Consider the following 14,924-nt stretch of genomic DNA (forward strand, 5'->3'; position numbering starts at 1 on the left):
GAGCCCATGTGCCATAACTACTGAAGCCCTCACGCCTAGAGCCCATGCTCCACAACGAGAGAAGCCACTGCAATGAGAAGCCCAAGCACCATACCAAAGAGTAGCCCCCCACTCGCTGCAACTAGAGAAAGCCCGTGCACAGCAATGAAGACCCAACACAGCCAAAAATAAATAAATTTATAAAAAGAAAAAAAAATCACTCTTTATGCAGTTGAATACCAGATGAAGCAGTTGACTTGCTTTTAATGTCTTTGGCGTATAAAAGTGGATATCTTTAAAAATTAAAATCACAATCTTCATAATGTGGTGTTCACACTTAAAGAACATATAGGGATTAAAAAAAAACACACAGAAAAAATCAAACCAAGAGCTGGTTCTTTTAAAGGGTAAATAAAATTGACAAACCTGGCCAGGCTCACCAAGAAGAAGAGAGAGAGAACCCAAAGAGAAAAAAGAAATAAAAAAGGAGAAATCTCAACTGATACCACAGAAATACAAAAAAAATAAGAGAATTCTATGAACAATTATATGCCAACAAATTTGACAACCTAGAAGAAATGGACAACTTTATAGAAACATACAGCCCACCTAAATTGAATCAAGAAGAAATAGATAATTTGAACAGACTGATCACTAGAAGTGAAACAGAATCTGTAATTTAAAAAATCTCCCTGCAAACAAAAGGCCAGGACCAGATAGCTTCACAGGCAAATTCTACCAAACATACAAAGGAGAACTCATACGGATTCTTCTCAAACTCTTCCAAAAGACTGAAGAGAAGGGAACACTCCCAAAGACATTCTGTGATGCCACCATCACCCTGATACCAAAACCAAAGATCCCACCAAAAAAGAAAATTACAGGCCAATATCTTTGATGAATATAGATGCAAAAATTCTCAACAAAATATTAGGAAACCAAATCCAACAACACATAAAAAAGATCATACACCACAACCAAGTGAGGTTCATCACACATTCACAAGGATGGTTCAACATATGCAAATCAATCAGTGTAATACACAACATTAAGAAAAGTCAAAAACCACATGATCATCTCAATGGATGCAGAAAAGGCATTTGACAAAATTCAACATCCATTCATGATAAAAACTTACCAAAGTGGGTACACAGGGAACATATCTCAACATAATGAAAGGTATTTATGACAAACCCACAGCCAATGTAATACTCAATGGTGAAAAGCTGAAAGCCTTCCTACTAAAATCTGGAACAAGGATGCCCACTCTCACCCCTTCTATTCAACATAGTATTGGAAGTCCTAGCCACAGCAATCAGACAAGAAAAAGAAATAAAACATATTCAAATTAGATGGGAAGAGGTAAAATTGTCACCATATGTGGATGACATGATACTATATATAGAAAACCCTAAGGATTCCACACAAAAACTACTAGATCTAATAAATGAATTCAGCAAAGTAGTAGGATACAAGATTAACATTCAGAAATCAGTTGTATTTCTTTACACTAACTATGAAATAGAAAGGGAATGTAAAAAAAAAAAAAAAAGTACCTTTTAAAATTGCACCATTTAAAATTGCACCAAAAAAAAAAAAAAAAACCCTAGGAATAAACTTGACCAAGGAGGTGAAAGACTTTTACACTGAGAACTATAAAACATTAATAAAGGAAATTAAGGAGGGCTCAAAGAAATGGAAAGATATCCCATGCTCTTGGGTTGGAAGAATTAATATTGTTAAAATGGCAATACTACCCAAAGCAACCTACAGATTTATGCAATCCCTATCAAATTACCCATGACATTTTTCACACAACTAGAATGATCCAAAAATTTATATGGAACCATAAAAGACCCAGAATTGCCAAAGCAATTCTGAGGAAAAAAAAAAGCAGGAGGCATAATTGTCACAGACTTCAGACAATACTACAAAGCTGCAGTAATCAAAACAGTGGGGAATGAGAGGACTGGCAGGTAAAGTCACCCATGTAGACTTTTTTTAATAAGAATTAAACTGAATCCATGTCAACTTTTTTTTTTTTTTGCCACACTGCTTTGTTTGCAGGTTCTTAGTTTCCTGACCAGGGATTGAACCCAGGCCCTTGGTAGTGAAGGCACGGATGGAGTCCTAACCACTGGACTGCCAGGGAATTCCCATGTCAACTTTTTTAAAAGAATTAAACTGAGAATAGGACACTTGTTTACAAACTTCTTTACTGATTATTTTAAGATATCATCCATAGGCATTTGAAAATATCCATATTTTTGGTTTCACATATTTTTATCCTAAAATTAACTTAAACCTTTTTTATGGCTGAAATAAAAGTTTGTAACTGTCCCTTTTTCATATAATATTTTTCATATAACATCCTCAGATTTCAAAGGGTGAAATAAAGTTTAAAGGAAGTAAGTTTAACTGCTGTTTCCACAAATGAGGGATTAAAACTCTAATGACAACTTCCCCCACAGAAAACAATTATAAAATGAGACATGGGGAAAGGAAACTTTTCAACAAATGGTATTGGAATAACTGTATATCTATATAAAAAAGTATGAACCCTGACCCTTACATCATTCACAGAAATTTACCTGAAATGGATCATAGATGTAAATGGCTAAAGGAAATTATTCAAGCAGAAAATAAATGATAAAAGAAGGAATCTTGGGATATCAGGAAGGAATAAAGAACAACAGAAAGTAAAATATGGATAAATACAATAGACTTTTCTCCTCCTCTTCAGTTTTCTAAATTGATGGTTGAAGCAAAAATTATAACAGTTTTTGATGTTCTCAATATATGTAGAGGAAATAGTTAAGACAATTATAAGTGGGGGAGCACAAAGGGATGTAAAGGGAAGTAAGGTTTCTACACTTCACTAAAATGTCAACACCAGTGGACAGTAACAAGATATGTAATGTAATACCCAGAACGACCACTAAAAAAGCTACATAAAGACATACACTCAAAAACACTATAGATAAATCAAAATAAAATTCTAAAAAATGTTCAGGTAATCCACAGAAGGCAGGGAAAAGAAAACAGAAAGAAAAAGAAATAGAACAAACTGAAGACAAAAAGTAAAATGACAGACTTCAGCCCTAACATACCAATAATTGCATTAAAAATGGAAATGGTCTAAATAAAACATGACGTAACAGTATGCTTTTTATAAGAAACTTGGTTCAAATATGAAAGTATTGTCATAGAAGTTGTATTTGTAATAGCCAGAAATTGCAGGAGGGAGGGGACAAAATGTCCTGAAACAGGTAAATGGCTAAACAAACTGGTTCATCCATACCATGGAACACTACTCAGCAATGAAAAGGGGTGAGCTGCTGATACAAGCGACAATTTGAATGGATCTCAAGAGCATGATGTTGAGTGAAGAAAACGCAATCTCCAGTGGTCCCATACTGTATGATTCCATTTATATAACATTCTCAAAATGACAAGATTATAGAGATACAGAATAAATTATTGGTTGTGAGGGTTTGGAGATAGTGGGGGAGGGGAATGGGTGCGACTATAAAGGAGTAGCATGAAAAACAAACCAATTGTCCATCAGCTGGTGAACAGATGAACAAATTCTGGTACATGCATGCAATGGAATACTACTCAGCAAGCAAAAGGAATGAAATGTTAATATACACAACAATATGGATGAGTCTTAAAATCATGATCAATGAAAAAAGTCAGATAAATCTCATCATAAGGGACTTCCCTGGTGGCACAGTGGTTAAGAATCTGCCTGCCAATGCAGGGGACACAGGTTCAAGCCCTGGTCCAGGAAGATCCCACATGCCATGGAGCAGCTAAGCCCATGTGCCACAACTACTGAGCCTGCGCTCTAGAGCCCGCGAGCCACAATTACTAAGCCTGAGTGCCACAACTACTGAAGCCTGTGCGCCTAGAGCCTGTGCTCCACAACAAGAGAAGCCACGGCAATGAGAAGCCCGCTCACCGCAACTAGAGAAAGCCTGCACGTAGCAACGAAGACACAATGCAGCCAAAAATAAATAAATAAATTTATAAAATAAAAGAAAAAATCTCATCACAAGGAGAAAATTTTTTTTCTTTTTATTTATATGAGATGGTGGATGTTAACTAAACCTATTGTGGTCATCATTTCACAGTATATGTAATTCAAACGATCATGCTGTAGCGTTAAACCTATACAGTGATGTATGCCAATTATTTCTCAATAAAAATGGGGAAAATGGGTAAAAAAGACTACAGACTACACAATATATGATTTCATTTATAGGAAACCCTACAAAAGGCAAAATGGTAGTGGTAGAAAAACAGATCAGTGGTTGCCTGGTACCAGTGGTCAGGGGAGGGGGTCGACTTCGAAAGGACATGAGCAAACTTTATAGGATGAGGGAACTGTTCTGTATCCTCACTGTGGTGGTGGTTATACAAATGTATAACCAAATGAACAGTGACCAAAACTAATCAACCTGTAGGCTTAAAATAGGGAAATTTTAGTATATTTAAATTATACTTCACTGAATATGAAAAAAAATTTTTAATTAGTAAGTCCAACTTCTTAGTAAACTGGAGTTCTAAAAAAAAAAAAAAACCCAGCAGCTCTCTAGTTTCTCTAGAGAAAAATTTGCCATTGTGATACCCAGGAAAGTACTTATAACCCTGGCTGCCTGGTCCAGGGAAATCCCAGTTAAGTGTGCAGAGTTTTACTTTTTCTGTACTGTTTTCAGTCTCATCATTAACCCAGTTGTGCATGGTGTTCCCAAGTCCAGAACTTATCAAGTTTGGTTTTTCCAGAGAACACACCTCTAATCTCTTGCTTGCAAGAAGGTAGTCATGAGGCAGGAAAGACTACATGAGATAGGAAAGGACCCTGGAGGTCTCACCACTGCCTCTCTAGACTTAAAACTAGTTCTCATTTTTAGCCCCCCTTTTCCTCCTATATAGGACTTGGGCCTCTGAGTCCTGAGCCTTTCTGGGTTTACAGGGCAAACTGTTACCTTTTCAAATCATTTTCATCCCAGTGTAGCTTCTCATCTCCTGTCATTTTCTGCTATTCTTCCTTCTGTTTTCCATCTTTCTGAATTTTCTTGGCCTGCTACTGTCTCCCCTCCCTTTCTCCCCACCTCGTTTTCAACTTTTACCTTTTAAAAATTCCTTTCCTCTAATTGAGGGAGAGTTGCTGGGGACTGAGTTTGTATGGCTGAATTTGGCTTAAGTTAAATACAGTATTAAATGTGTTAAATACCCATATTCAACTTGCAGAATTCTGCATACCCAAATATTAGAGTCAGCGAAAGAACCTACTCACAATCAGTAAGAAATTTCAGTTCTGAAACTGAAAACAAAAGTTGACTTTTAATGAAAACTCAATTATTTGTAAGTGAATGCTTCACAAACTGTAGAAAATAATATTGTTCCGGGTCTGAAGACCCCTTTAGTATGATTTCAAATCTGGTCATACTACATTAAAAAAAAATTAAAATATAAATTTTTAAAACTTTGTCTGAACCCTTCAACTTAATACTCTCACACATAATAACCTAAGTTCAGGCAAGTCATGGCAAAGTGAGTGTATGACATTAATTGCAGTATTTAAAGAATGCTTGGCTATGATAGGTGTCAGTTTTGGTGAAGTAGATTATTTTGTGCTGAAAAGGGACAATTTATTCATTCAAAAACAGAAGACTGTAGTTAACAAACAGAGCTTTTGATTCTTGCTGACTTAATTATAAGGTAGCGTTTCATCATCTCCTACATAGTGGTTTTAGGCATTAGAAAATGCCTTCTTTGAATACCTTTCAAGTGAACACTAATGCTCTACATGACTCTGGCTTTTGCCAGACAGTTCGAATTAGTGCTATCCTCAGTCTCTCAGGAGCACAAAACAGAGCCAAGCCTCAACAACATTTTTAAAAATAAGTGCAAAATTATGCAGCAGCTAGCAAAACTTCCCCAGGTGGAATGTGTTCCCTGCTTATTAACCTTTTCTAACATGCCGAATGCCAAAAGGCAGTCCATGGACGTATGCCTAGACTTGCCCATTAGTACTAATAGAGTTACAAAGAAAACAGATGAAGCGCTGATCTCAAATTAGAACTGCCTCATCATATAAAAAGCCATTGTTTGTGCCAGTGTATCCAGGTGTCAGATGAATTATAAATGCTAGATCACAGTTTCATAATAGCAACATCTGGCAGATTTTTTGTTGCTTCTAAAAGAAATTGGCTTAGCTCAAATGATATCATTACAGGATGCTTCCTTTTCTTAAAATAGTTGAACCAAATTCAGAAGGAAAATACATCCAAATACAAAACAAAAATTTTTTTTACCTAAAATTTCCTTTTAAAATATAATACTAAGGGAAAAGATATGTATAATATGAATGAAAGCATGACGTATATGAAAAGCATCTCCTTTATTCCAGCATTAGAGTAAATCTTTGAGTGCGTCTTAGAACTTTCTCATTATTTGCTACTTTGAGAAAAGCAAGTAACCGTTATAACTTTGCCTTTGAAGTTTATTCAAATTGTAAATTGACTCACTCTGGTCTGGCTTTGTGGTATGATTCTCCCTACAGTTACCATATGCCAGCACTATGCTAGGTCCTATTCCAAAGAGAAAACCTATTTGCCTTTTAAAGATATGAGCTTTCCCTGTGAGTGCATGTGTGAGGAGCTAAGTCGCCCTCACATAGGTCTATTACTCTAAAATTTATCCATGCATATTGGCAAAATAACTGCAGTTAATTGATTCATGGTGTATTCAAGAGTTTCTGGTGTCTGCCTGCTTCCCAGTCAACTGAAAATTGGCAAAAGTTGACACACTCCAAGCTGATTTATAACAAAGCAACTTCACATTAAAGCTTTTAATATTTGAGCCCATAAAGTAAGTCTGAGTTTGCCTATCAGTCTCATTTACTAATTTTTGATCTTTAACAAATTATTCAGCCTCTCTGTGCTTCAATTTCTTTATATATGTATATATAGCAGAAGGATTAAAAATTTTATGTGAAGTGATTGGCACAGTACAGAAGGTATACAATTAATGTTTATTAAATCTTAATCTGTGAAATAACAAAAACTAGTGTTAGCTACCTATTTTTCTAGGGTGTGTCTAACATACCCATAATTTTTAAAATGTTGATACCATTAAATATAGGGTCTCTTGTAGCTTAATATTTCTAATTCCTGAAAGCAAAATCCAGTTTTAACTTATTATATTTTATTCCCAAAATGTTGATCTCTCCTGGGATTTGAGTCATAGCTTACTTTTATGGGCCTTTAAATTTTACAAAGTACTTAATGGCATATGGGCAAAAAATAAGACCCTATAAATTCATATTTCTCCAAATTCCATTTCAGATTCTCTTCCTATAAATAAGTGAAATTGGCAGATTTTACTCCATAATGGAAAACAAAACCAAAATGCCTCAAACAGCTTAGTCTTAGTATTTTAAATCTGTATATTTTTTCTCTTCATCAAGATAAATGCAAAATTATTTTGAACAACAGAATCCAGATGATGACTGAAAGAGGCCTAAAACTCTGTTCATCAGCATATTTGGGGAAATGCTCACATAGAATTAATTTATAGGCTGAGATGCCTGTCATTCCCAATTCTACATAATACAATAAGGCTAAATTTATTTGAAACAGACTTGCCTTTAGGCCCCCCAGATCTTGTGGCCAAGAAGAAAACTAATGAAACCAAAAGCTTTTGTTTGAAAAGATCAATAAAATTAATAAACCTCTAGCCAGACTGATCAAAGAAAAGACACAAATTACCAATATTAGAAATGAGAACGATAACATCCCTACAGATTCTACAGATATTAAAAGGACCATAAGGGAATATTGTGAACAATTTTGCATCAATAAAATTAAAAATTTAGTTGAAATGGACAAATGCCTTGAAAGACACAAACTACCCCACTCACTCAAGAAGAAATACATAACTTGAATACGCTTATGTCTATTAAGGAAATTGAAATTGTAGTTAAAATCTTTCCACACTGAAAACTTCAGGCCTAGGTGGCTTCACTGGTAAATTCTACCAAGTATTTAAGGAAGAAATAATAGCAGTTCTACAAAAACTCTTAACAGAAAATTTAAGCAAAGGGAGTACTTCGCAACTCAGTCTATGAGGCCAGCATTACCCAAGTCTGACAAAGACAGGGAAAGAAAACTATAGATCAGTATCCCTGATGATCATAGATTCAAATTTTCTAAACAAAATTTCAGCAAATCAAATTCAACAATATATTTAAAAGGTAATATACCATGGTCAAATGGGGTTTATTCCAGGAATGCACAGTTTCACATTTGAAATCAATCAGTGTAACTCACCATATTAAGGAACTTTAAAAAAACCATACATCATCTCAATAGATGCAGAAAAAGCATTTGACAAAATACAATATCCATTCCTTGTGAAAATTCTCAGGAATCTTCTCAAACTAAAAATAGTATCTATTAAAAAAAAAGTACAGCTAACATCATACTTAATAGTGAAAGACTGAACACTTTCCTCCTAAGATCAGGAACGAGATGTGAATGCCTGCTTCACCACCTCTATTCAACATTGTACTAAAGGTCATAGCCATGCAATAAGGCAAGAAAATGGTAATAATAAAGACATTCATGGGACTTCCCTGGTGGTCCAGTGGGTAAGACTCCATGATCGCAATGCAGGGGGCGCAGGTTTCATTCCTGGTCGGGGAACTAGATCTCACATGCCGCAGCTAAGAGTCTGCGTGCCACAACTAAGAAGTCCGCATGCCACAACTAAGAGTCCACATGCCACAATGAAGATCCCTCGTGCCACGACTAAGACCTGGCACAGCCAAAATAAATTTTTTTTAAATTAAATTGAACATTTGGGGAAAAAAATTAAATGATTTTAAAAAGACATCCACGCTAGAAAGGGAAAAGTAAAACTATCTTTATTCACAAATAACATGATGGTCCATGGAATCTATCCCCGCCCCCCCCATAAAAGAAAAAAAGCTACTAGAATAAATGAGTTTAGCAAGGCTGCAGAATACATGCTCAGTATACAAAAATCAATACTGGCAATAAACCATTGGAAAACTGAAACTTAAAAATCATTACCATTTACAGCAGTATCAAAAAACATGAAAGAAATCTAGCAAAATACATTAAAGACCTGGACACTGAAACTATAAAACATTACTAAGAGAAATTAAAGACCTAAATAAATCAAGAAATACCTGTTGTTCATGGATCAGAAAACTCAATGTCGTTAAGATGTCAGTCTCCCCAAATTAATCTAAAGATTCAGTGTAATCACAATAAAACTCCTAGGAGGCTATTTTGTAGAAATTGGCAAACTTATTCTAAAATCCATATGGAAATGCAAAGGATCTAGAATAGCCAAAACAACTTTGAAAAAGAACAAAAGTGGAGGACTAGCACTATCTGATATTATTATAAAAGTATAATAATCAAGACAGTGTGGTAATTGGTACAAAGATAGACAAACAGATCAATGGAATACTGTCCAGAAATAGTTCCATACATATATATGGACAACGGATTTTTGACAAAGATGCAAAAGTAATAGGTAGAAATACGATGTTACTTATTTGTGGAATCTAAAATATGATACAAATAACATTTACAAAGCAAAAACGGACTCACAGACCTAGAAAACAAATTTATGGTTACCAAAGGGTAAACGGGGTGGGGAGGGATAAATTAAGAGTTTGGGATTAGCAGATACAAACTACTACATTTAAAATAGATAAAAAGCAAGGTCCTACTATATATATAGCACAGGGAACTGTATTCAATGTCCTGTAATAAACCATATATATATATATATATATATATATATATATATATATATATATATATATATAACTGAACCACTTTGCCATACACCAGAAACTAATACAACATTGAAAATCAGCTATATTTCAATTAAAAATTTTTAATGAAAAAAATTTAAAGCAATAGGTAGAGAAAGACTAGTCTTTTCAACAAATGGTACCAGACAATTGGATTTCCAGATGCAAAAAAAAAATTAACTTTGACCCATACCTTGCATCAATATAAAAATTAATTCAAAAGGGATCATAGATCTTAAATGTAAGATCTACTATAAAACTTCTAGAAGAAAACATAGGAAGAAATCCTTGTGATCTTGGGTTATTAGGCAAGGATATCTTAGATTCAACACCAAAAGCATCATCCATAAAAGAAAAAATTGATAAATTAGACTTTGTCAAAATTAAAACCTTTTGTTCTTCAAAAATCACTGTTACAAAAATGAAAAGACAAATCACAGAGTGGGAGAAAACATTTGCAAATCATGTCTGCTGGAGGACTCGTATCAAGAATATATAAAGAATTCGCAAAACAATATATAAGAAACAACCAACCTATTTTTTTTAATGGCAAAACATTTATACTGACCATCAAAGATATATAGGTGAAAAATTAGCACATGAAGATACTTGATATCATTTATCATTAGGAAATGCAACTTAAAATCAAAATAAGATATTACTAAATACCTATTTTCATGACTAAAATTTTAAAACTGACCACCCCAAGTGTTAGCAAGGATGTGGAAGAACTGGAACTTTCTAACACTGCTGGTGGGAATATAAAATTATACCATTGTTTGAGAAAACAGTTCTTAAAAATTTAAACATACCTACCTACCAGGTGATTCAGCATTCCATTCCTAGGCAGTTACACAAGAGAAATGAAGTCCTTATGCCCATAAAAGGACTCATACATAACTGTTCACAACAACATTATATGTAATAACCAAAAATCTAGAAGCAACCCAATGTCCATCCACAGGTGAATGAATAAACAAATTGTGGTATATCCATGCAGTAGAATACTATTTAGCTGTAGAAAGGAATTTAGTACTGCTAACCCAACAACATGGATGCATCTCAAATAATTATGCTTAGTGAAAGAAGGCATACAAAAAAAGAGTACAGGGCTTCCCTGGTGGCGCAGTCATTGAGCGTCCGCCTGCCGATGCAGGGGACACAGGTTCATGCCCCAGTCTGGGAAGATCCCACATGCGGCGGAGCGGCTAGGCCCGTGAGCCATGGCCACTGAGCCTGCGCGTCCGGAGCCTGTGCTCCGCAACGGGAGAGACCACAACAGTGAGAGGCTCGCGTACCGAAAAAAAAAAAAAGAGTACATACTTATGATTCCATTTATATAAAGTTCTAGTAAATGCAAATTAATCTGTAATGACAAAAAGCAAATCAGTCATTGCTTGCAGAGGAGGGTGCAGGAAGATGCAAAAGGAGCACAAGGAAACTTTTGGGAGTTATGGATGATATGTTCACTATGTCGATTGTGGTGATGATTTCACAGATGTGTGGAGACGTCAGAAGGTATCAAATTGTACACTTTAAATATATGCAGCTTATTGTATGTCAGTTATACCTCATTAAAGTTGTTTAAAAAAAATCCTGCGGCTAACAAACCTCTAAACTCTCATGCATTCCCTGTAATAAGTTCTTAGAGGCAGTCTCTTTGGCCTGATCCCATTTCATCTATTAAAACAATACTTAACAGAAGGAGAAGGAAGCACGTGGATTGTGCCTTGTGGAGACCACTGTGGGGGGATACAGCAGAAGAGGCCAGGTGTCCCATTGACGAGGAAAAAAAGCCAATTAACTGGAAAAATTGAGTCCCTGGGATGTAGGACTAAATGGTGGAGAAAGCACCAGATTTTGTCTTGTGAATACAATCAGGTCTTTGTTTCTCATTATGGTAAAAAGACATTTCAGAAAATCCCTTGTATTTCTTAATGTCGGATTCCAAATGTGGTTATCTAGGCATTAATCAACCCAGCATTTGACTCAGGTCAATTTGATTTTTTTTTTCATTGAAGAAATTTTCATGCTCGTTGCTTAAACTGTTGCTACACAGTAAAAAAAAAAAAAAAAAAAAAAAAAAAAATTGTTCAGCATCTTCTCTTCCACTTCCAACAGACCTGATAACTAACTCCAGTATGAGGACAGACTGTTTTTTTTCCCCAAGCAGTTAGCAACTGCAGGTGCCATTGTGGCACACAGATGCAGACACTGCTGCCCCCAAGCTCTCACACCTTAATGTTTTCTAAGCACCAATTCCAATTCAAGCAAGGCTGGTGCCAGCGGCCTTGGAGAAGTGTTAGCTTTTCTAACGTAATTGTGGAGTGCAGGGTTTGTGGTGAGCCCAGTCACTCAGTACAGTGGGCTATGAAAGCATTTTTCCACTTGTAGAGGAGTGCTTCTAGTCCTAGCATCTGATCTCCCTGAAATGCCTGTAAGTTCAACTTAAGGTCGTATTCGTCATCATTTCCATTCTACTTTACCTCAGAAGTGGGTCATGAAAATTATATTCCTAAGCGCATTAAATATCAGAATAATCAAGGAAAGATACAGTTATGTGTGAGGCAAGTGGTTTTTATGGAGAACAGTCATTGAGAGAAATGTTTTGTTATTCTGGAGCTTTGTTTAATAAGTTTTTAAAAGAGTTTTTTGAACTGTCATGGACTGGGTCAGTGGAAATAGCCCTGAACTCTTCTTCCCCTGGACACAGTGAGCCAAGGGTCTGGCCTGTGATTACCAAGGTTTATTCCAGGGGCTGTTGGGGCAAAGTTGTTCTTGGAGCTCACCCTGCCCAAGCACATTGCAGATTCTCCTCCCTGAGATTCTCAGATTGGTAGAGAACCAAGTTCTATCCTCTTAGACCTGTCTCCTTCTCCTGTCACACCACCCACAATCCAGGTCACCCCCCTCCATCATGTGTGCACCAGCCCCTTGAGGTGGTGCTACTGATTCTGAACCAGGAACCCAGGCTAAAGAGTTTAAGTTCTAAAACGTAGCATATGGCGCACAACCTCGCTATTCAGAGCCACATCCCAGTTGTCTCAGGGAAAGTGTTCCTGTCCTGGGGAGACCAGAACCAACTGGAAGGGCAGTGGCTTAGGTCAAGAAAGCAGGTCCACAGTACACAAGCCCATTGCTTAAGAGTCAAACTGTTTTAATACATCTTCTTAACATCCATTTTATGTTGTATTACTTATGATCTAAAATTTTAGTTCAATGTAAAAGCCAGAAAAAATGTTATAGGAAAAAAAACCTTTAATCATCACAGAAAACTAGGTTTCTAATCAAATGATAAACATTGATAAAATCACTGATATCCAGATCATGACTTTAAATTCCCTCTGATCTGTTGGGTAATCAACATATTGCACACATGTCTGCTCTGTTTGGCTGACCAAGTGTTGGTCTACATTGCCAAATTAAAACATGCAGAGGAAAGCTGGCTTTTAGACAGCCTGCCTCCAGTATTCATTTGAAACAGCTTTTAAGTAAATACAATTATGATTGGAACTTATCTCAACCAAGCAAAATTCTCTAACTGGTCATGAGAGAGTGAGCAATCCAAAGGTGAGATTGCTGGGTGGACTGGAGAGCATCACAAGGTCATCAGCCTATCTTCTGCCACATGAGATGGCTCCATGGAGTCTGCGTACAGGTTGCCTAGAGCACGCTATAGCTCAGTGACCGTTCCGGACTCTGCCTTCCTCCCACCCTCCCATGTCATTCCCTCATCCTTATTCCTCTCCCAGTGACCTCACTAAGTTACTGATGGAAAATTAATGTTAAAAGGCATAAGCTCCTACCCCTTCCCTTGGCACTTGAACATACCTTTCTTTTTATCTACTCTTCTGTCCCTCCTCATTTTTAAGGCTGTTCCCTGTTTCTGGACCCTTAGCCTCATTCATTCTTGCTTTCCCAGGGCCTTACTCTCTTAGTTATCAGCTCTTTCTCCACAGTTTATTCTCTCTCTGTTGGCTCCTTCTACATTGCCCTACATTTCCCGACATTTCTTTTGTCGGGAAAACGTCTCTTGCTGTCGCCCCAAACCACCACCTTCTCTTCTCATTCCTGTCACTGCCAAACTTCTGTAAGCATAATTTTTCTTACTGTATTACACACTATTACACCACAAATGCCTAGAAAGCAAGAACCACAACTTATGATAATTTGCATATCAAGTATCTAGCACAGTATAAAGTAGTGAAGGAGGCACAGCCCGAGGAGCCTAGCAAGCCAGGGTTCAAATCTGGGCTCACTAGTTGCTGTGAATGACCTTGGGTAAATTATTTAATCTTGCTCATCTTCAGCTTCCTCATTTGTAAAGTGGGGGAGGGGAGGGTAATAATTCTCATCTTCACAGGATCTGAATAGACATTTTTCCAAAGACATACAAACGGCCAAAGGTACATGAAAAAGTGTTCATCACTCACTAATCATCAGGAAAGTACAAATCGAAACCACAATGAGACATCACTTCACACCTGTTAGAATAGCTGTTATCAAAAAGACAAGAGGTGACAAATGTTGGTGAGGATGTGGAGAAAAGGGAACCCTTGTTGGGAATGTAAATTGGTGCAGCCACTGTGGAAAACAACATGGAGGTCCCTCAGAAAGTTCAAAATAGAGCTACCGTATGACCCAGCAGTCCCACTTCCGGATATATTAGAGGGAATGAAGTCATTATTTCAAAGAGATATCTGTACTTCCACATTCATTGCAGCATTATTCACAATAGCCAAGAAGTGGAAATAATGTAAGTGTCCATCTATAGATGCATGGATAAAGAAAATGTTATATATATAAACATGAGAAATTCATTCAGTCATGAGAAAAATGGAAATCCTGCTACTTGCAGCAATGTGGATGGAATCCGAGGGCATTATGCTAAGTGAAATAAGTCAGAGAAAGATAAATACTGTATGATCTCACTTATAGGTAGAATCTAAAAAAGCCTTACTCATAGAAACAGAGTAGAACGGTGGTTACCAGGGGCTGGGGGCGGGGGGATGGAGAGATGTTTGTCTTCCAGGTATAAGAGGAGTAAGTTCTGGAGATCCCGTGTACACCATGGCGACTATAG

General features: G+C 36.6%; 1 protein-coding gene and 1 long non-coding RNA gene across 6 annotated transcripts in view; one reads left to right on the forward strand and one right to left on the reverse strand.

The window, feature by feature from the left end:
- Window positions 1-14,924, forward strand: part of SBF2 (SET binding factor 2) — a 469,751-nt gene that overhangs the window by 441,448 nt on the left and 13,379 nt on the right. The window lies entirely within an intron of this gene.
- The window catches only part of LOC132597680 (uncharacterized), a 50,447-nt gene that overhangs the window by 3,608 nt on the left and 31,915 nt on the right, over window positions 1-14,924 (reverse strand). The gene's annotated exons all lie outside the window — the stretch shown is intronic.

Source organism: Globicephala melas, chromosome 8 (genome assembly GCF_963455315.2).
Source record: "Globicephala melas chromosome 8, mGloMel1.2, whole genome shotgun sequence".
NCBI classification, from domain to species: domain Eukaryota; kingdom Metazoa; phylum Chordata; class Mammalia; order Artiodactyla; family Delphinidae; genus Globicephala; species Globicephala melas.